Genomic DNA, 21,683 nt, shown 5'->3' with positions numbered 1-21,683 from the left:
AATAGGTTAAATAGAATGATCTTCACTAATCTATACACTAAGGGCTAATCTATACTAGAAGTGCTACATGGTACTGCTATAGTGTAGTTTTCACTATATTTTGGTGTACATAAAGGCTGTTAGATATCTGGACTGACTGTGCTATCAAACCATCTCCACGAGCGATGGTAGCTATGTCGGCAAGTGAAGCTCTCCCCCCGACATAGCACTGTCAACACCAGTACTTAGGTCAGTGTAATTGACGTTGCTCAAGGAGGTGGCTTATTCACCGACCAACATACATTTTACTGACTTAAGTGGTAGTGTGTACAGGCCCTTAATCTATGTCTACACTGCAATTAAACACCTGCAGCTTGGGCTGCGAGTCTGTAAAATTTTGGCATAGATGTTCGGGTTTGGACTGGAGAGAGAAGAGTCCCAGAATCCAGACACCAGCCCAAGCCCAGACATCTACACTGTAATTTTGCAGCCTGAGCCCCACAAGTCTGAATCGGCTGACATGGGACAGTTGTGGGTATTTAACGTACTGTAAGGTAAGCATCTTTTTTCTTTATTATTATCTTTAATTTCAAATTTATCAACAGCCTGTATATTTACCATTTGAATCCCTATCCATCCAGAAGGCAGTTTGTGAACCTACAAACTCATATGCATGCAAACACAGAAAATACACACTCTAAATCCAACATACATTTGTCTGCAGCACAATGCAGTCACAATTTTACAGCATCATCTAAAAATAGTTAGCTGGTAAGCATCTGGTAGTATTTAACCCCAGTTTAAACTCACCTTGTTAATGCTGCTCCTACCAACAATTGTGGTAGAAGCATTGGCCAAAGACCTAAATCCAGTGACTCAAAATAGTAACTACCTCTGGTGGTTAAAGATAGGACTTATAACTAAACTGGCCAAAATTTTTCAGACGAATATTTCATTTGGCAAAAAAAATGCAGTTTCAGGTGACTGGAAACTAGTAATGAATTGACATAGATTCAGCTAACAGTTCCGGGGGGAAAATAATTTTTTTGGCCTTACCTTCTATTTACAAAATGGGCAGATGCAGAAATGCCGATCTTATACATTTTAGGCCAATGGTTAAGGTTAAAAGATTCTCCTGTTGAAGCTGTTTCACTGTGAGGAAACAATTAGTCATTAGAGCAGGGACATGAACCTGGGTCCCCTACCACCCAAGTTAGTGCCCTAACTGTTTGGCTATAATCACCTCTCTTGCTTTCTTCCATGAGACTACCCTATAGTCCACTGCCTCAGTCACTCTGCAATGTGGGAGAACCAAGTGTAAATCCCTACTCCACAATGGGCAGAGGTGGGAAAGAACTGAGATCTCCTAACCACTGGGCTAAAAGTTATAAGGGGCACCACCTCCTCCAGCTGACTTATGAGTCTAGGGCCCTAATTTCCTTTGTTTATATGTGAATAAGTACTTGGTAACTAAGTTTTGCAGGGAATTTCTGGATTGTTTGACAAGAATCAAACTCTATTTATAACTGTCAGGGTACTGAATAATTAGTTATTTACCCAGCTCTACTTATAACTAACTAATACTATCATTGACTGCTGAAGCTTTGATTATACTTTGGTGCACATAAAGGTTGCTGGATATCTGGATTGACTGGGCTATTTTGAAGCTTATTGGACTTCAGTCAGCGGTAAATGAGAAGGTGTGGTATCTCTCAAAGCCTCCCTGAATAGCTTGATCATTACACATAGCTGATAAACCAGACTGCCTAAAACCAAACAAATAAAAATAGAAGTAACTGGAAATTGTTAAATTAGGCATCAGTGTCTGCCTATCTATGCCGAGGAAGATATAGAGCTGACTTCTCTGTTTATTACAGTCAGAGAGTGCTCCTCCTCATAAACTAAACTTCTCTTAAAGAGAGTCTACTCTAGTGAACAGTATGAAATCGTAAAATTGGGTCAGTTTGATTTAATTTGTATTAGGTTCCAAGATTATCCAGGAGGTTTACGATAAATCACAGATCAGCTAGATGTGATGTTATCTATCCTTATAGTAAATGAACCAGTTGGAATGGATTAAAGGATACACTAATGAAAATGACTGCAGATTAATTTGGAAGAGCTTGGACAGAGTCTTATAGGTAAGCAAGCTTACTTCAAAAAAATTGCTTATCTTGTGAGCCTAGAAAGAGTTTAATTAAATCTCTGTCTCTGTCTGAAATTCAAAAGAAAACCAGCACGTAAACTGTTGTACCGGGCAGACTCCATGCTCTTCCTCGCTTTCTATTTCTTGGAGTTATGCTTAAGGGAAAGAATCTCAAGTTTTGAGGAGAATTGACTATAAACTTATGTATTCTCTTCTCCCCTCTCCCTTCCCTCGCAAATATTCATCTCAATATTCAGTTTACATATACACCGATATTTGAAAATGAAAATATGAACAATCATAGGCAACATACAATCAGGAGCTTCACTTTGACAACTGTTTAATTTTTAAAATGCCTTTATTTTCCTTTCTAAAATACAGAGATCGTGAGTTATGGAAGACTCTCATCTGCAAACTAGACAATTTATATATATATTTAGTGTAAAACAAAAATGAAGGTTTCCCAGAATTATTGGTGAAACAAGTAAGAAGTTTCTGAGCATACTGCCTGGAAAGACCTTTGGAATAGTAAAGGCAGATTTAAACATAGGAACTACCAGACAGGATCAAACTGTAGTATCCTGTCACTAATCTGGAGGGAGAGGTAGATATGCTGGAGGGCAGGAATAGGGTCCAGAGTGACCTAGACAAATTAGAGGATTGGGCCAAAAAAAATCTGATGAGATTCAACTAGGACAAATACAGAGTCCTGCACTTAGGATGGAAGAATCTCATGCACTGCTACAGGCTGGGGACTGACTGGCTAAGCAGCAGTTCTGCAGAAAAGGACGTGAGGATTACAGTGTATGAGAAGCTGGATATGAGTCAGCAGTGTGCCCTTGTTGCCAAGAAGGCTAACAGCATATTGGGATGCATTAGTAAGAGCATTGCCAGTAGATCAAAGGAAGTGATTATTTCCCTCTGTTCGGCACTGGTGAGGCCACATCTGGAGTACTGCGTCCAGTTTTGGCCCCCCCACTACAGAAAGGATATGGACAAATTGGAGAGAGTCCAGTGGAGGGCAACAAAAATGATCTGGGGTCTGGGGCACATGACTTACGAGGAGAGGCTGAGGGAACTGGGCTTATTTAGTCTGCAGAAGAGAAGAGTGAGAGTGGATTTGATAGCAGCCTTCAACTACTGAAGGGGGGTTCCAAAGAAGATTGAGCTCGGCTGTTCTCAGTGGTGACAGATAACAGAACAAGTAGCAATGGTCTCAAGTTGCAGTTTGGGGGGGGGTCTTGGTTGGATATTAGGAAAAACTATTTCACTAGGAAGGTAATGAATCACTGGAATTAGTTACCTAGGGAGGTGGTGGAATCTCCATCCTTAGAGGTTTTTAAGGTCAGGCTTGACAAAACCCTGGCTGGGATGATTTAGTTGGTGTTGGTCCTGCCTTGACCAGGGGATTGGACTAAATGACCTCCTGAGGTCCCTTCCACCCCTAATTGTGACATTGCAGTCCATATAATTTTATAAAAATATGCTAATGAGTGAATATAATGTAACTGGAATATGCTTCATACAAAAGGTATCATTACACATCTTATAATCTACTGAGTGTGATCATCCGATTTCTATAAAGGTACCACTCTTATATCCAAAACTACAAATATGAAATCTAACTCTGAGGGCCTATTTTAATTATGCAAAGTGTGGGCCATTAATGGTGGTTTGGAACCTTGATGACTCCCATTAACCAGAACAATTGTCTGCAAATGGGTGTGGTTTACCTGTAAGTATTTCTGTATACCTGTGTGCTGGCAAGTGGGCAATGAAGTCTTGCAGTGACATGTGATCATGTCACCTGAACTGGAATCCATCTTTAACCTGGTGTCTTTCCATTGAGAAGGAGGGGGTGAAAACCCAGAGAGGGACCGAGAACATAAGAACATAAGAACGGCTGTACCAGGCCAGACCATAGGTCCATCTAGCCCAGTATCTGTCTACCGACAGTGGCCAATGCCAGGTGCCCCAGAGGGAGTGAACCTAACAGGCAATGATCAAGTGATCTCTCTCCTGCTATCCATCTCCATCCTCTGACGAACAGAGGCTAGGGACACCATTCTTAGCCATTTATAGACTTAGCCACCATGACTTTATCCAGTTCCCTTTTAAACATTGTTATAGTCCTAGCCTTCACAACCTCCTCAGGTAAGGAGTTCCACAAGTTGACTGTGCGCTGCGTGAAGAAGAACTTTCTTTTATTTGTTTTAAACCTGCTGCCTATTAATTTCATTTGGTGACCCCTAGTTCTTGTATTATGGGAATAAGTAAATAACTTTTCCTTATCCACTTTCTCAACATCACTCATGATTTTATATACCTCTATCATATTCCCCCCTTAGTCTTCTCTTTTCCAAGCTGAAGAGTCGTAGCCTCTTTAATCTTTCCTCATATGGGACCCTCTCAAACCCCTAATCATTTTAGTTGCCCTTTTCTGAACCTTTTCTAGTGCTAGAATATCTTTTTTGAGGTGAGGAGACCACATCCGTATACAGTATTCGAGATGTGGGCGTACCATGGATTTATATAAGGGCAATACTATATTCTCAGTCTTATTCTCTATCCCCTTTTTAATGATTCCTAACATTCTGTTTGCTTTTTGACCGCCTCTGCACACTGCGTGGACATCTTCAGAGAACTATCCACGATGACTCCAAGATCTTTTTCCTGACTCATTGTAGCTAAAATTAGCCCCCATCATAGGGATTCCCGCCTTATCCAAAAGATATATAAAGGGGTGGAACAGGACAAAGTGAGGAGAGGAGCCATCATGAAGAATCCTCTAGCTACCACCTGAGCTGGAACAAGAGCTGTACCAGGGGAAAGAATGGTGCCCAGGCCTGGAAGGGGTCCAGTCTGAGGAAAAAACTTACTGAAGCATCTCTGAGGGTGAGATTATCTGTATTCAGTTTGATTAGACATAGAGTTGCACATTTTATTTTATTTTGCTTGGTGACTTACTTTGTTCTGTCTGTTACTACTTGGAACCACTTAAATCCTACTTTATGTATTTAATTAAATCACTTTTTACTTATTAACTCAGAGTATGTATTAATACCTGGGGGAGCAAACAACTGTGCAACTCTCTCTATCAGTGTTATAGAGGATGAACAATTTATGAGTTTACTCTGTATAAGCTTTATACAGGGTAAAATGGATTTATTTGGGTTTAGACTCCATTGGAAGTTGGGCATCTGAGTTTTAAAGACAGGAACACTTCTGTTAGCTGCTTTCAGGTAAACCTGCAGCTTTGGGGCAAGTAATTCTTGGAACAGACGGAAGTGTGTGGCTCAGCAAGACAGGGTGCTGGGGTCCCGAGCTGGCAGGGAAAGCAGGGGTAGAAGTAGTCTTGGCACATCGGGTGGCAGCTCTCCGGGGGTTTCTGTGATCCACACTAATCTTCTATGATTCTATGATAACAGAGACTAAATCAGGTGGTGCTGGCCAATGTCTACACTTATGTTGGTGTGTAGAGGGTAGCATGGGTATAAATAGCAATGTAGATGGAGAAAAGCTGCATAGGCGAGTAGAATACAGACACGCCAGAACCCTAGGTTAAATATTCTGCATAACCAAGGAGTGTGTGTCTCCACCTGCCCCCCAACCTTTCACTTCTGCATGTAGCTACATGCCACAGTGTGGACACAGCCTGCCTTTCACTGTACCATGTAGCTATACTTACCCTACATGCCTCTGCAAGTGTAGACAAGGCCTTAGAGGAAGATATAAGAACCCTACAGCAAGTAGATGTGCGATAATTGCCCTGCATGGAGGTCTCATCCTAATCCCTAACATTTAGAGATTGATTTAAACCCTAAACATGTGATATATATGAGATTTATATCCCAATCTCGGTACATATTAAATCACAATCATGACTTGAACCACAATAGTATACAAAGAGCATTATCATGCCCACATGCACTGGATCAAATATGAAAGTTAATCCTTGGGAGTTTCCTGATAATACCAAGCTTTGGAACTTGATTCTTTCATATTTTTGTAGAGTCATACAATATTATTTTAGTAGATGCTCTCTTTATGGCAAAAACTATAGCTGCCATGCAGTGACATTATTATTCTTTCCCCCCTCCTTTTTAAAGAAGAAGAAATTTGCACATTAAATTAAGGTCTAATCCTATATTTCAACAGAATTACAAACCGAGTAAAATTCACTCTGCAGAAAGGGATAGCATGAAGCCTTATTCACCACTCAAGTCCCACATCAACCTTATGTTGAGGTCCTTCTTCATAGGCATACATTTCAGTCCTAATAAATGATTATTCATTACTGTCACTTTCTCTAATCTTGAGTTTGCCAACCTGCTTTTGTGTTATCCAGGAGGGGGCGTTCAAAAGTAATGAAAAGTGTTTCCTAGCTTTGTGGCTAAGGAAAGCAGAGGCACTGCAGCACTCCAAGCCCCTGCCAGTACCCAGCATTTTCTATTTCTTAAGTAAATCATTTTTTCATGCTTCACAGTAGGACAATAATGCTATTCCATTGATAGTCCATATGTACCCCGGGAAGAGGATTCAATGTTTGCTGCAAGTCATACAAAATGAAACTCTTTTCTCTCATAGTGGCGGAAGCTAAAAACACACAAAGGATTCCACTATGGGGAAAAACTTAGTAACATGTTGCCAACTGATAATCAGAAAAGAGGATGTATAAACCTCTGAATTCTGTCATTTAAAGTAGCTCCATAATAGCTCTGGCAAAAAAGGCAAACCATGCCAAGCTCCACACATGTTGTTTTAAAATTTCTTGGCTTCAAGTATGTAGAATTTCCATAAATAAAAAGGGCCAAATTTTGTCCAGATAACATGTCCTATATGACTTCACTTATACTAGTGGGATTGCAACATGAAGGGCATAAAGTAGAACTTGTGCTAAAGTGTTCCCTATGAGCATTTTTATATAGTGAAATGGTGCACTGAAGTTGGGACCAGATATATATATTTTTTTTTTTCAGTAGCTGGACATTCCTCAATTTCTCACTCTAACCTAGACATTTGTACAGCACTAAACCAAGACTGAGGTAACAACCAGGTAAGATGGGAATGTGGGTTATAGGGCCATAATGCATTTCCTTGTTAATGTCCAATGCTATGATCCTACAGTGTGTTCCATATGCATGTTGGGGTTCACCCACAGAGAGCTCATTGCAGGATCGAGGCCTGAATCTTTTTAAAGAACATAATGATATATCTGAAAATATTGTTAGAATTGGAATCCAAGGTATACTGCACTTGTTCCTAGTCATTACAACAGCAGCAGTTAAAACTTGTGACATACTAATGATGTCACATTTTGGTGACTTTTGAAACTCTAGTACTGAATGCAAGAACAAAAGCTTAGGTTGGCCAGAACTGGGATTAGAGGGGATGGAAATGTTTTAAACTTACTCGTTTTAGCAACTTTCCACTATATCTTGACTGTGTTTTTAATAAATTGATTGGAAATTCATGTGCTTCAAATAAGATCAGGATCAGAAAATGGTATTTATTCTAATTTTAAAGCAAAAGATAATTTCCTTCCCCTGGAAGCTCTTCAAGGCAGGGACTGACTCTCATTCCATGTTTGTATAATGCCTGGGTCAATTTGGTCCCAGTATTAGTTTGGGTCCCTAGGTGCTACTGTAATACAAATAAATGACTTTGTATATGATATTGCATATCCTTTTTTGTGCCAGTGAGCAAGAGTGCTAAGCGGGTAGCAATATTTTATACTTGGAAATGTAATTCTTCCTTTTTCCTTAAGGAATTCATCACACTCTGAGCTTTAGATATATTCCCTCCTATAATCCCCACAGGACCTGAAAAATATTTCATTCTAAAAGACAAAAAGGAAATCAGGAAGAGTAGTGAGGAATCTGTTGCAGGAAACAAATTTGGCGTGTGGGGGTGGAGGGAAGGGACGGGGGACAGGAGGGAGAATCATCTCTTTTATAAGTGTTATGCCTTCCCAACCAGGGCATACTAAGATGTCTCATATGATGGTTATTGTATGAAATCTGAGTCAAGGCTTTGGAAATTTAATTTATAGAGATAGTTAAAATGTTGGGTTACTTCGTCCCTAGGAATGCAATAAAAGCTTTGGCTCGCTGGAAGGGGAATTATGACCTAGTTCATTTATTTGGGGATCTGTCATATGGAAAAGAAGCAATTCTAACTCTGGCACTCATCTATTGTCCATTGAAGTCAGTGGAAGCCTTTCCAATTATTTCAATAGGTTTTGACTCAGGCCTTAACTGGAAAATTCACAGTTTTAAAGTTGGAGAAGGTTATTAATTCCTCACAAATGTATAATACTAGGGAATGCTATTTCAGTGTCATGGATAAGTAAAAGCTATTATAAAATGCAATTCTATTGTCCATTCCCTTTGATGACTGACTGGGCCTTCTCTTAACATTTAGGCCAAATGTTCAATTGTTAGAACATAAAGTAGAGGGGATTGACACATCTAGATGAGTTTATCTTGATAAGTAAAATCAGTGGTTAGACGACCACCATTATCTTGAATATTATTTTCAGACCTTGTATACAGATCCTAAAGCTATGTTAAAATGACATGGTCACCTATTCATTTTCTTTGACTGCTGAAAGAAAAGATCACTCCACCCAACTAAGAATTTCTCCAATTGATGTAAAACAAAGGAAAAGGGGAACTTAGCAACTGAATGAAATGGAGAATTTGCAATATTCTTTGGATATTTATAACTTTTTGGCTTGGCGTGATTTTATTAAACCTGTTTGATCTTTATAAATTAACTTAAGCATAAGGTTTTCCACTCAGGTGTCCATTTTTAATCATATTATTTTAATCATGGAGATGAGTCAGTCTGATTTGACTAATTAAGCTTTTCCCCCACCCCTTTTTCATTAAAGGAGACTATCACTTCCATCATGAATGGTGGAATTAGCCTGAAAATAAATATTTCATTCAATAAATAACACCATACATTTTTACAAGTGGTAGCAGAATGATCTGCAATAGCAGCATGTTATGATGCCCAAAAATATTACAAAAACTCTGTTGAAAACCTGTAAAGAATTAAATAATTTGGATAAGCATCCAGATGTCTGAGGGCTTACATCAACCAAACCTTCTGGTGTTTGCCATTATTAGTGTCAATTCATTCTTGGAAGCTTAATTACTGTATAGTTTTATGTATAGGTTGGCTGTGTTAATGCTGATATGTTTTTGAAAGACCAAGTTATGGTAAATTGATATCCAGAATAATGGGTACTAAGGAAGAGAACAAATATGAAAAAGGAAGAAACCTGATATGGAGCGTTCATTGTTAAGCAGTAAAATGTACTCACTATCTAGATGTGTTGTACTAAGTAGTCCCTTGTTGCTTTATAAATAATCAGACCTTGTGTTTGCCAAGGGGAATTTTGCTGAAAGAGATTTCAGATTGAAGTTTTTCGGCATTGTGAATTTTCTTTTATAGTTGTCTGTTTTAGTGGCTGGAAGGCATGAACCAATATAACTTTTTTAAAAAGTCATGGGGTGAAAGTTGACTTCAGTGCAGATGCCTCCTCTGCATCAATACATGAAAATGTTCCTCTGTTACTGTTTGAGGATAAGAACATAAGAAAGGCCGTACCGGGTCAGACTAAAGGTCCATCTAGCCCAGTATCTGTCTACCGACAGTGGCCAATGCCAGGTGCCCCAGAGGGAGTGAACCTAACAGGCAATGATCAAGTGATCTCTCTCCTGCCATCCATCTTCATCCTCTGACGAACAGAGGCTAGGGACACCATTCTTACCCATCCTGGCTAATAGCCATTTATGGACTTAGCCACCATGAATTTATCCAGTCCCCTTTTAAACATTGTTATAGTCCTAGCCTTCACAACCTCCTCAGGTAAGGAGTTCCACAAGTTGACTGTGCGCTGCGTGAAGAAGAACTTTCTTTTATTTGTTTTAAACCTGCTGCCTATTAATTTCATTTGGTGACCCCTAGTTCTTGTATTATGGGAATAAGTAAATAACTTTTCCTTATCCACTTTCTCAACATCACTCATGATTTTATATACCTCTATCATGTCCTCCCTTAGTCTTCTCTTTTCCAAGCTGAAGAGTCCTAGCCTCTTTAATCTTTCCTCGTATGGGACCCTCTCTAAACCCCTAATCATTTTAGTTGCCCTTTTCTGAACCTTTTCTAGTGCTAGAATATCTTTTTTGAGGTGAGGAGACCACATCTGTACACAGTATTCGAGATGTGGGCGTACCATGGATTTATATAAGGGCAATAATATATTCTCAGTCTTATTCTCTATCCCCTTTTTAATGATTCCTAACATCCTGTTTGCTTTTTTGACCGCCTCTGCACACTGCATGGACATCTTCAGAGAACTATCCACGATGACGCCAAGATCTTTTTCCTGACTCGTTGTAGCTAAATTAGCCCCCATCATGTTGTATGTATAGTTGGGGTTATTTTTTCCAATGTGCATTACTTTACATTTATCCACATTAAATTTCATTTGCCATTTTGTTGCCCAATCACTTAGTTTTGTGAGATCTTTTTGAAGTTCTTCACAATCTGCTTTGGTCTTAACTAGCTTGAGTAGTTTAGTATCATCTGCAAACTTTGCCACCTCATTGTTTACCCCTTTCTCCAGATCATTTATGAATAAATTGAATAGGATTGGTCCGAGGACTGACCCTTGGGGGACACCACTAGTTACCCCTCTCCATTCTGAGAATTTACCATTAATTCCTACCCTTTGTTCCCTGTCCTTTAACCAGTTCTCAGTCCATGAAAGGACCTTCCCTTTTATCCCATGACAGCTTAATTTACGTAAGAGCCTTTGGTGAGGGACCTTCTCAAAGGCTTTCTGGAAATCTAAGTACACTATGTCCACCGGATCCCCCTTGTCCACATGTTTGTTGACCCCTTCAAAGAACTCTAATAGATTAGTAAGACACGATTTCCCTTTACAGAAACCATGTTGACTATTGCTCAAGAGTTTATGTTTTTCTATGTGTCTGACAATTTTATTCTTTACTATTGTTTCAACTAATTTGCCTGGTACCGACATTAGACTTACCGGTCTGTAATTGCCGGGATCACCCCTAGAGCCCTTTTTAAATATGGGCGTTACATTAGCTAACTTCCAGTCATTGGGTACCGAAGCCAATTTAAAGGACAGGTTACAAACCTTAGTTAATAGTTCCGCAACTTCACATTTGAGTTCTTTCAGAACTCTTGGGTGAATGCCATCTGGTCCCGGTGAGTTGTTAATGTTGAGTTTATCAATTAATTCCAAAACCTCCTCTAGTGACACTTCAATCTGTGACAGTTCCTCAGATTTGTCACCTACAAAAGCCAGCTCAGGTTTGGGAATCTCCCTAACATCCTCAGCCGTGAAGACTGAAGCAAAGAATCCATTTAGTTTCTCCGCAATGACTTTATCGTCTTTAAGCGCTCCTTTTGTATTTTGATCATCAAGGGGCCCCACTGGTTGTTTAGCAGGCTTCCTGCTTCTGATGTACTTAAAAAACATTTTGTTATTACCTTTGGAGTTTTTGGCTAGCTGTTCTTCAAACTCCTCTTTGGCTTTTCTTATTACACTCTTGCACTTAAGTTGGCAGTGTTTGTGCTCCTTTCTATTTGCCTCACTAGGATTTGACTTCCACTTTTTAAAAAACTACCCGTGTTAAGTTTCCTTCCCCACTCTGAACTTTAGGGTACAGATGTGGGGACCTGCATGGACACTTCTAAGCTTAATTACCAGCTTAGATCTGGTTTCACTGCCACCACTCACAAGCACTACTTTTCTTCCCTAGGTAGTCTTGAGAGACTTCACCAATTTTTTGGTGAACACAGATCCAAACCCCTTGGATCTTAAAACAAGGAGAAATTAACCATCTCCCCTCCTTTCTCCCACCAACTCCTGGTGGATCCAGATCCAACCCCCTTGGATCTAAAAACAAGGAAAAAATCAATCAGGTATTTAAAAAGAAGGCTTTTAATTAAAGAAAAGAAAGGTAAAAGAAAACCCTCTGGGAGAGATTAGCATACCAGCTACTCTCACAGACAACAGATTCAAAACACAGAGGATGTTCCCCTGGGCAAAAATCTTAATACACACAAGAATACCCAAATTTGATAATTCCCTTAATGGTACCAAGACAAGTTACAAAGAAATAAACATAAACCTATTTATCCCTTTCTAAAACTTACTACTCTGATAAGAGGCTGGTTCCTTGACCTTTTTCACTCCGGCTGAAACTGAAACTCTCAACTAAGGAAAACTTCCCTCCTTCCTTTTGAAACATCTTGTTCCCCCATTGGTTCCTCTGGTCAGGTGTCAGCCAGGCTAGGTGAACTTCTTAACCCTTTACAGGTAAAAGAGGCATTAACCCTTAACTATCTGTTTATGACAACCTGTTCCAAAGATAATATCCAACTTGAGAATAATGTTGTCAGCTAGTGCAGATTTGTAGTAAATGACTCCAATGTGGACAAAACAAAGTCATTCTATAGTAGGTTCAAAAGAAGATTGTACCATACTTCTATATAGGAATCCAGGGCATAATGACAAGAGAGCCAAACAGAATTGCAAGACATTTTATATTCTTATAAATATGACCCATTAGTTACATACTTTTTCTTTTCCCTACAAAATAATTACCAATAAAGAAATTAAATCACAACACACCTCATAGATTTCTGTTAGGTCTTGTGCTTCTCTGTGAGTTTGCATTTTAGAGAAAAAAGCTGATTTTTTTCCATCCTGTTCTATTTCTTTGCTGTACACAATCAGATCTCTAATTAGTAATGCAATTTCAATATTTCTGCTCTAGCTTCTACAAACAAATCCTCTCATTTTTAAAAATGACCCTCCAAGGTGTGTTTGTGGGGTTATTTTTTTGGTTGTGTGTGTGATTTCTATTTTTAAGATGAAAGGAAATGGTTTAAAATGACAGCCTTTGCTCTATGCTACTCAGGAAATGTATCCTCTGCAAATTTTGCCCTGATGCTGCACGTGGAAACTTGTTGGTATGCCCATAAATATCATTCATTGTAAGCACTGGCGTTGTCTTTCAAAGGAATTTGCTTTCCTAAACTTCATGGGAGTTTATGCCAGAACTAACATTTATGCTCTTACCTCTATGCAAATTCATAAGTAGCGAATAGCACAATGAAGTATGTACATATAGCTTTGACAAGCTAAAGCACTTTTTACATTCTCTGTTTAATCTGAAACACTCTAGACTTATTTAGATTAATCAGTTATAGAATATCAGGGTTGTAAGGGACCTCAGGAGTTCATCTAGTCCAACCCCCTGCTCAAAGCAAGACCAATCCTCAGATTTTTTGTCCTAGTTTCCCCCTTAAGGATTGAGTTCATAACCCTAGGTTTAGCAGGCTAATGCTCAAACCACTGAACTATCTCTCCCCCCTAGTTGCTATTGTTTTAAATGCTTACTAGGTAAGTTTATAGTACTGTAGCAGTCCTGATGAAATATGGTGCATGAGCTCTATTATTTCTCTTGTTAGAATTTTATAAAAAACTACTCTATTGGCTTCAAGAAAAGACTGGTATATCTTATATCCAAGAGAGATTAACTCTGGGAACTATGAATACTGCATAACTGCTGTCCATTAAAATAATAATGTCTATTTTGCTGGAACGGGGGATCTTTGTCTATTGGTTTTACAAAATTTACTGGGTTTGTGTGCTTGAATCTGCAGCAATTTGGCAGAAATATTTCACTCAGAGTGAAAATGGTGTGTGAATGTGGAGGAGGTGATGGTGTAAGAGGCCATGTAGGTTATAGGAATGTATTCAGTGCTTCGAACTGCTGCATTTTATTTCAGTCATGGCTACTGACAGGTGAATGATACTTTTCTCTTATATAGCACCCACAGGAATTATTTATACAACACCTTTTTGAAGTACATTTGCCTCCCATCCTGGATTTCCATCCCAGAGTTTCAGCTGTTTATTTAAAATTTAACAAGCAAAACAATCCAGGATAGTTAATGAACAATACTTCATTGTTGTAACTCTCATCCACCTTCCATTTGTCTATTATCTATTTATATTTAACTTGTACTGCCAATTTCATTTGTCTGTAACTGGTGTAATACTACTTATAATGGATATATACATGTGTCCCCATTTTATGGATGTGGAAAACAAGGCTCCCAGAAGTGAAGCCCAGAATTTCAAATTCGGGGGACACAGTTTAGGCACCTAAATCCACATTTAGGCAGCTAAATAAGTGGCCTGATTTTCAGAGGCTCTGAGTACCTGCAGGGCCCATTGACATCAGTGGAAGTGCAACTATGGAAGGCAAGGCTAAACCACTTGTGATTGACCCCTTTACACACATTTTATCACTCTATTTGTTGTTGTTTATTAGTATTAAGGTGTCGCCCAAATGCTTCAATCAGAGCCAATGCCTCATTATGCTAAAAATTGTATATACATATAATAGAGAACACTGCACCAAATGTTTGCATTAATCCTAACATACTTTCATACCTGATATTCAAGGAGGCAAAATGTCATGAATCTATATGAAAATATGAAGTTCAAAGTGGAATGAACTTGTCCAATAATGTTTGAAATGTAGGAATATATTGTATCACAAGAGTTGCCTAATACCTCCAGTTATTGAAAACTTTCTGCAATACCACATACTGTTCTGATGGCCTGTGTAGTGATAGATAGCTCTCCGAATATATAATAGTTTATTAATCTAATTTAAGCATTTTAAGCTGCTTAAATAAATTATTTGATGTAAGTAGTATAGTATATATTCACTAACTCCAAACATATCACTTGCGACTGATCTGCCGTCAGTTATGCTTCTGGAGATGGCGCAAGCAAAATCCATGAGATCATGTAGTTAATAGCTAAAGATGAGTGTTCTTTCTGTCCAAGTGAAAAATAATTTTGAAGTTCAGCTTTACATTTATCTTTTTTTGCTACTTATCTGTATTAAAATGTATGGATCCTGGTTCTTGTAAGAGTTTTCAGACACATTAACATAATTTTTGTGTGCTTTCTTAATTACAATCCTGTCTGGCGGTAGGAAAAAAAAATCATTGTGCTGTATTGACTAGTAAATAAAAAAAGCTGCCTTCAACTCTGTTTAAAAAAAATTACTAATAAAAGTATTCCTTCCCCTTTAAGGCCAGAGAGTGAGTATTTTAAGGAGATTTATTTTGTTTTCTGAGTAGGTCCTCAGGTGAAAGGATCTGTCTCACTCTCATTTTCTCAGTTCTGAAAAGAATTGAGGATTTTCACCAATTCTGCCATTCCACACAATCTTCTATCAAGTCAGACAGTCTTCTCCTAAAATCAATTAACCTGTTATAAGACCTGTCTCATGACACCTGCACCTACTGCTTGCATAATGGGTGAGTAGTTTTCTACATAAGCCAATGGCATCTGAAAGACCAACCAACGAAGCAGTAAATCAGTTTTGAACTAGAGACCAACCACCTCTGTCATTTATTGGCTATATTATTCAGGAAAGACAAATATAGGGCCTAGTTTTTCTACTGTGGTATTTAATATTGAAGATTCAGATCTATTCCCATTGGGCTTACAGATAGAAGGGCCAAAGTCTGCGCAAAGCTAAAAGCCTGCCTTTTCAACTGAGGGACAGGAACCATTGAATCCACTCCACAAGTGAATACTGGGGAAAACAAACAAAAAAACAAGACAGAGAAAATGTAAGGTTAAAAATGAGGGATCAGAGAGCAACGCCTAGCAGAGAACCCTTAATAATGTCCACTGCTCCTCAAAAGTGCCCAAAGAGTCAGTGGACGCTTCCCAGAGGAACGCTGCCTAGAGGCATGATCAGATGAGGGACTAGAAATAGGTCCCATAGTCACAAGCACCACCATCTAGTTTCCTCCTTCTGGTATGATGGCTGGCCATCTTGGCAAGTGCCAGGAGGAGGTTGATGAGGATGTCTTGTGAATTCAAAGGGCCACAGCTAGGGTGTCCAAGGATAAGTAAATGTGGAAAACGTGCAGCCAGAACTTCAATAAGAGGCTCTGGAGGAGCTGGAAGAAGGTCTGCAGCCTGGCACATTCTATGTAAGTGGGGGCCAGGGTCACCCTCTTGCCTCAGCAGCGACAGTTATCAGGCCAGGTATATGCCTGTGCTCATGGCTTAATGGAGGAGCTGCCAGCTAATATCCCCAACAGCCTTTGGAACCAGAGTGGTGTACAAACTGGCCAACTGGGGCTCTCCTACCTCTATAGGTGGCAACAGGTCCCACCTCTTGGTGTCAGGGCAGGACACGAGGTTGAGGATATGGATAGTATGAAGCACAAGGGTGTACATATGCTTCTTGGGTGTGGTTTGGAGATAGACCAGCTGGATGGCATTGAGTCTAATCAAGTTGTGTACTGGGGGCAGCCAGGGAGGCTCACAGGGTCAGGGCCCCTTGATGAGCTCTAGATGAGATGGGGTGGGAAGGGAATGCCCTCTCATAGGACCCACTCTTGGTAAGTGAGAGAAGCTGGGGAGCAAGGTGGCCAGTCAGGACCATCCTCTGACACACCTGCACATGAAAGTGGGGTTGTGTAGGAGGGGTTCTGCGGGGACATCATCTCCTTTGGCACTCACTACGGACCTGGTTGCTGGAACTTTCTTCTGGGTTCTGAGGAGGTCCTGGTGAAAGACTGACAGCTGCAAGAAGTCTCAGGGGAGACCTCTTGGGTGAAGACAGAAGAGCTGTCAGTCCTATCGGAGCCCTGAGAAGTGGTGGAGGGAGGTGTGTATCAGCATGCTCCATGCTGGAATACGTGCGATATAAAGGAGTCTCTGCAGAGCCTGAAGGTGGAAGGTATGGACCTGGCTGCAGATACAGACCAAGCTCTGTTCACCCTTCCCTGTGACACAAAGGGGAGACCCAGTGCAACCCTGGAAAGAGAAACTCCAGGATTCTTTTCTGGAGGCTGGCAAAGGGTGGGCTCATGGTGTTAAACTAGTGCCAGAGCATAGACAGCAACATCGCTCAACAGGAAAGGAACTGGAGCAACCACCACCTCCACAACAAATCAGATACCCTGCCCTCCTCAGGTTTGATAAGCCATAATTTCTGTTTATTTAAACCATTTATAGGGAGGCAGTTGGATGGCATAAATGTTTATATTACACTGGTCCCAGAAAAGATATCTAAAAGTGATGTAAAGCCAAATTTCCTTTTCCCTGAGTGGTGCTCAGAGAATCTTGTATTCAGAATCATAGAATCATAGACTTTAAGGTCAGAAGGGACCATTATGATCATCTAGTCTGACCTCCTGCACAACACAGGCTACAGAATCTCACCCACCCACTCCTGTATCAAACCTGTGTCTGAGCCATTGAAGTCCTCAAATCATGGTTTAAAGACTTCAAGGTGCAGAGAATCTTTCAACAAGTGACCCGTGCCCCACACTGCAGAGGAAGGAGAAAAACCCCCAGGGACTCTGACAATCACCCCTGGAGGAAAATTCCTTCCTGAAATATGGTGATCAGCTAAGCCCTGAGCATGTGGGCAAGACTCACCAGCCAGACACCTAGGAAAGAATTCTCTGTAGTAACTCAGATCCCACCCATCTAACATTCCATCACAAGCATATTTACTGCTAATAGTCAAAGACCAATCTCATTATACCATCCCCTCCATAAGCTTATCAAGCTTAATCTTGAAGCCAGATATGTCTTTTGCCCCCACTTACTCCCCTTGGAATCCTGTTCCAGAACTTCACTCTTGATTTAACCATACTGTGAAACCATCTTTTAATAGCAAACCCTCAAAACATAGCTCCCACCTGTATCCTGCCTTCCTGTAGGGGGAAAAAAGTGATGGAGGAAATCTCAATGATGATCCCTTTGTGGAGTTCAGCTGACCAGGTCCTCTGAGGTGCAATGTTCCATGAAGAGATACTACAGTGCTGGGATATACTATCTTTTTGGTACAAATTCCACAGGGCTAGAGAAGCAATGAGGTATGTCCCATTGTGTCCCAGCCTATTCTCCACCAACTTCACTATATTGTTCCTTCTCCCTACCATGGATTGATAGAGGTCCCTCCATTGCAGTGCTAAGGGGACAAAACAATGTAATGAAAATGGTTTGGGATTTGGGAGATCTGCTCACAAATGTGAACTTCTTTTTGCAAATTGGGAATAGGGGAAATGAGCTGGGACTCAGTTATTAATTAGTCCTTGGTAAACTCTTCCTGCCTTCATGTAAGTAAAGTTTTGCTTGAGTAAAAATGGAGGAGGAAAAAACCTCTCAGTATTAAGTCTTTTACAAAGTCATTTATTTTCCTACTGAAAAGCTTAGCTTTAAGCATGGGAACACAGTAATGTGAAGAGCAGTTTGCATATTACAATACTTTGAAATAAGAAGATGGAAGATCAAAATGAACAATACACGGTTTCACTGTATCTAAGCTCACAAAAAGTAGGTTCCAGTGTATTCCCCTGCAGTCTTCTCCCTAGCTTGTGCGTGCTGAGGCATTAAGTATCTCTGAAATGTTTTTATCCTCTTCCTTTTGCGTGCAGGCTCTGTTTGTTTAGCTTCTCTGCAAATTCAGGCTCCTGTATGGTACTTCAGGTAAACAGAACAGAAAGTCATATTGTCCTCCAGCATCTCTACCCTAGCAGAACTAATTGTAAAGGTGAAGAAATGCTGCAAACACTAGGAGTGTATCACTAAAATATTCTGTTTCCTTTTAGCTACTGGCACTTACAGTATTCTTACACTGAGAACATAGAATATCAGGGTTGGAAGGGACCTCATCTAGTCCAACCCGCTGCTCAAAGCAGGACCAATCCCCAGACAGATTTTTTACCCCAGTTCCCCAAATGGCCCCCTCAAGGATTGAATTTACAACCCTGGGTTTTGCAGACCAATGCTCAAACCACTGAGCTCTCTCTCCCCCATTCTTTTTTCTTATACTGTTGTAGGTCCAGATTTACACCGGTATCAGTGACAGCAGAATTAGGCCCGTGATTCATTCTCCTGTTCTGCTTTTGGATATGAGTTTGCCAAAATTAAAACAGAAATTCCCTGTGGAACATGGGTGACCTTGTTAGTAGACTGCTCATTTGGATTGTTTAAATAGAAACTAGAATTAAGGTTTCAAGTTGCTTTCTTCTGCTGAAGACAGAAAAAACAATCTGAAAGTTATATAGTTTTTACCTGTAAGCAGTATCTTGAAACAAATTAATTCAAGATGTCATGAGTGAAAAGGTTACATGCTGGTATGCTATCATGATGATTCTCAGAACCAGGAACAAGGGAGCCTTTTGACAGCCTATTGCCCAACCAGTTCTAAAAAGGCTTTTGACAGTAGAAGTTTTAGAGGCTTTAGTACAGTTTTGTGGCTTAGTCCAAGAGAATGTATACTGTGGGAAACACATTAAACAGGTTAGAACATGTAAAGGGAAATTTACACATATTTTAGGACATTGAGGGAAGGGAAGATTTTTCTTTGCTTAAATCACTGTGTTGCTTTCTGTGTTTGTTTTCAGTATTCGTATATTGCAAAGAATAAAAGAATTAGAAAGGACTTCATCAAGACATCTTAATTTGAAAAGCTAGGGATAAAATATGAACAGATAACTAGGTAAATGGGCATGTGCAATATTTCTGTAACCTAAGTATGTAGTGGGGGATGTTAATTTGTTCATTCAAAGGTCACCAATCATACAGTGCCATGTACATATATTCAGAGACATGGCCCCTGCCTTGAGGAGATTACAATTTAATTTCAGACAAGACATTGTAAGTGGTTGTAAAAACAAAACAACAACAACAACAAAAGGTACCAAGCCTGCAAAACCTGACTCATCGGCAGTTTATACACATAAATTGCTCCCTTATTGTACAAATATGACTAGCCCCATCAAATTCAGTTAAACTACTCATGCAGCTTACATAACTCATGTATGTAAGTATTTGCAGGATTGAAGCCAAAAGCAGAAAATGAAGACGGGTGTACAAGGATAACAGGAGTAGGAAGAATGTGTGACTATATAGGTTATCTAGCCGTGATCCAACAAAATAATTAAGCATGTTCATAGCTTTAAGAATATGAACAATTCAACTAACTTCAATATTTGTGTGCTTAAAGATATGCAGCTGTTTAAGTATTTGCTGGATTGGAACCTATATACCCAACTTGCTGGTTCTGACTCATATATTCCTTTCTCTATATATTTAATGAAATGCAGGCTATAAACAAACAGATATCAACAATACCCAATGCCCATACACCTTAAAATTATAAATTTGACCCTGAAGTTATGTTTGCAAAACACTCTGCAAACCTTTGCATTTAGATGTTTTTAACCAATACTCTAAACCAACAAAATCTCTTTACAGCAGAACTTAATATATTTAGTAAGAATATGCTACTAATAGATTCCCTGCCAAATTGCACTTCTGCCTGTTATATGATACACTTGAATTACCCTTTAAAAATAAGTGTACCATGCTGTTGTCAAGGAATCCACTGTCATTTTTAAGCTTAGAGTGCTAACAGGAAAGCAGAAGAGACAGATATGTTGGAATTGATTGTCCTTGATTTGGAGTGTCCATCCTGTGAGACTTCAAAGGTAAATTAATTCCTGGTTTTTATTCTACCCTTGCAGCATGTTTCCAAGTCACATTCTGAAATGTCATTAGTGATATATGTGTCCATCTACAGTCAAGTTGTTTGCCATAGGATATTGTTTGCTCTTGTTCAATTGTCTTTTTGTTTCTTTTATTCAGCTTTATCTGTAGGTTATACAGCACACAATTCATTTAAAAGTACACAAAGTATCTCAAGTCCTTCAACTTCTATTCTTCTTTCTCTTTCAACTAAAAATCGCAACACCAACTACTTTCCCTACAAATACAAGCCATCCATCCCATCTCCAGAGAAGAGTTTCCTAGATGCCAGCTCTGTTGTGTTAGCACATTTCTATGGACATTGTTTGGAGGATTCTGCAGTTTGGGTGTCAGAATATGCAGGGTTATTTGCAGTTGTGTCAGCAAAATGCAGATTCTTTAAATCCCTCTGTCTGTTATTATGCTTTTGGCTTCTAGGTGTCAAAATCAAAAATTTGATCCTTAGATTTTATGTAGTACAATAATTTTTCACAGCCTTTCAACTAATAAATTTCACTATCTCTGCAAATCATACATTAATGGTTATTTGAACAGTGATGGGCTGTTGAAGAAATAAGCTTCCTAATTTATAATTTCAGTGTGAGTTACTTATTTCAGTTTTAAGAAATCTGATCCAATGCCAACCCAAGATGAAGATTAAAGGCTGACTGTTAAAATGGTGAAAAAAAGTCCCAATATGACGATTCTGCATAGCCTATAAGCAAAAGCATAGGACAAACTTTTGTGTGTATGCATAAATCACAACTTTGACCAATCTATCAAGTCACTTTTTTTCCTTTGTATCAGGGAAGACATTAAGTGAAGGCCAGGCCAGAATCTCCAAAGCAGCTGTCATGTTTCAAATAATAAAAAATCCAGTTTAAACATGGGATGCATATTGTCGTGTGGATGATA

Source organism: Mauremys mutica, chromosome 5, assembly GCF_020497125.1.
Source record: "Mauremys mutica isolate MM-2020 ecotype Southern chromosome 5, ASM2049712v1, whole genome shotgun sequence".
NCBI lineage: Eukaryota > Metazoa > Chordata > Testudines > Geoemydidae > Mauremys > Mauremys mutica.
Note: the sequence above shows the minus strand (reverse complement) of the source record.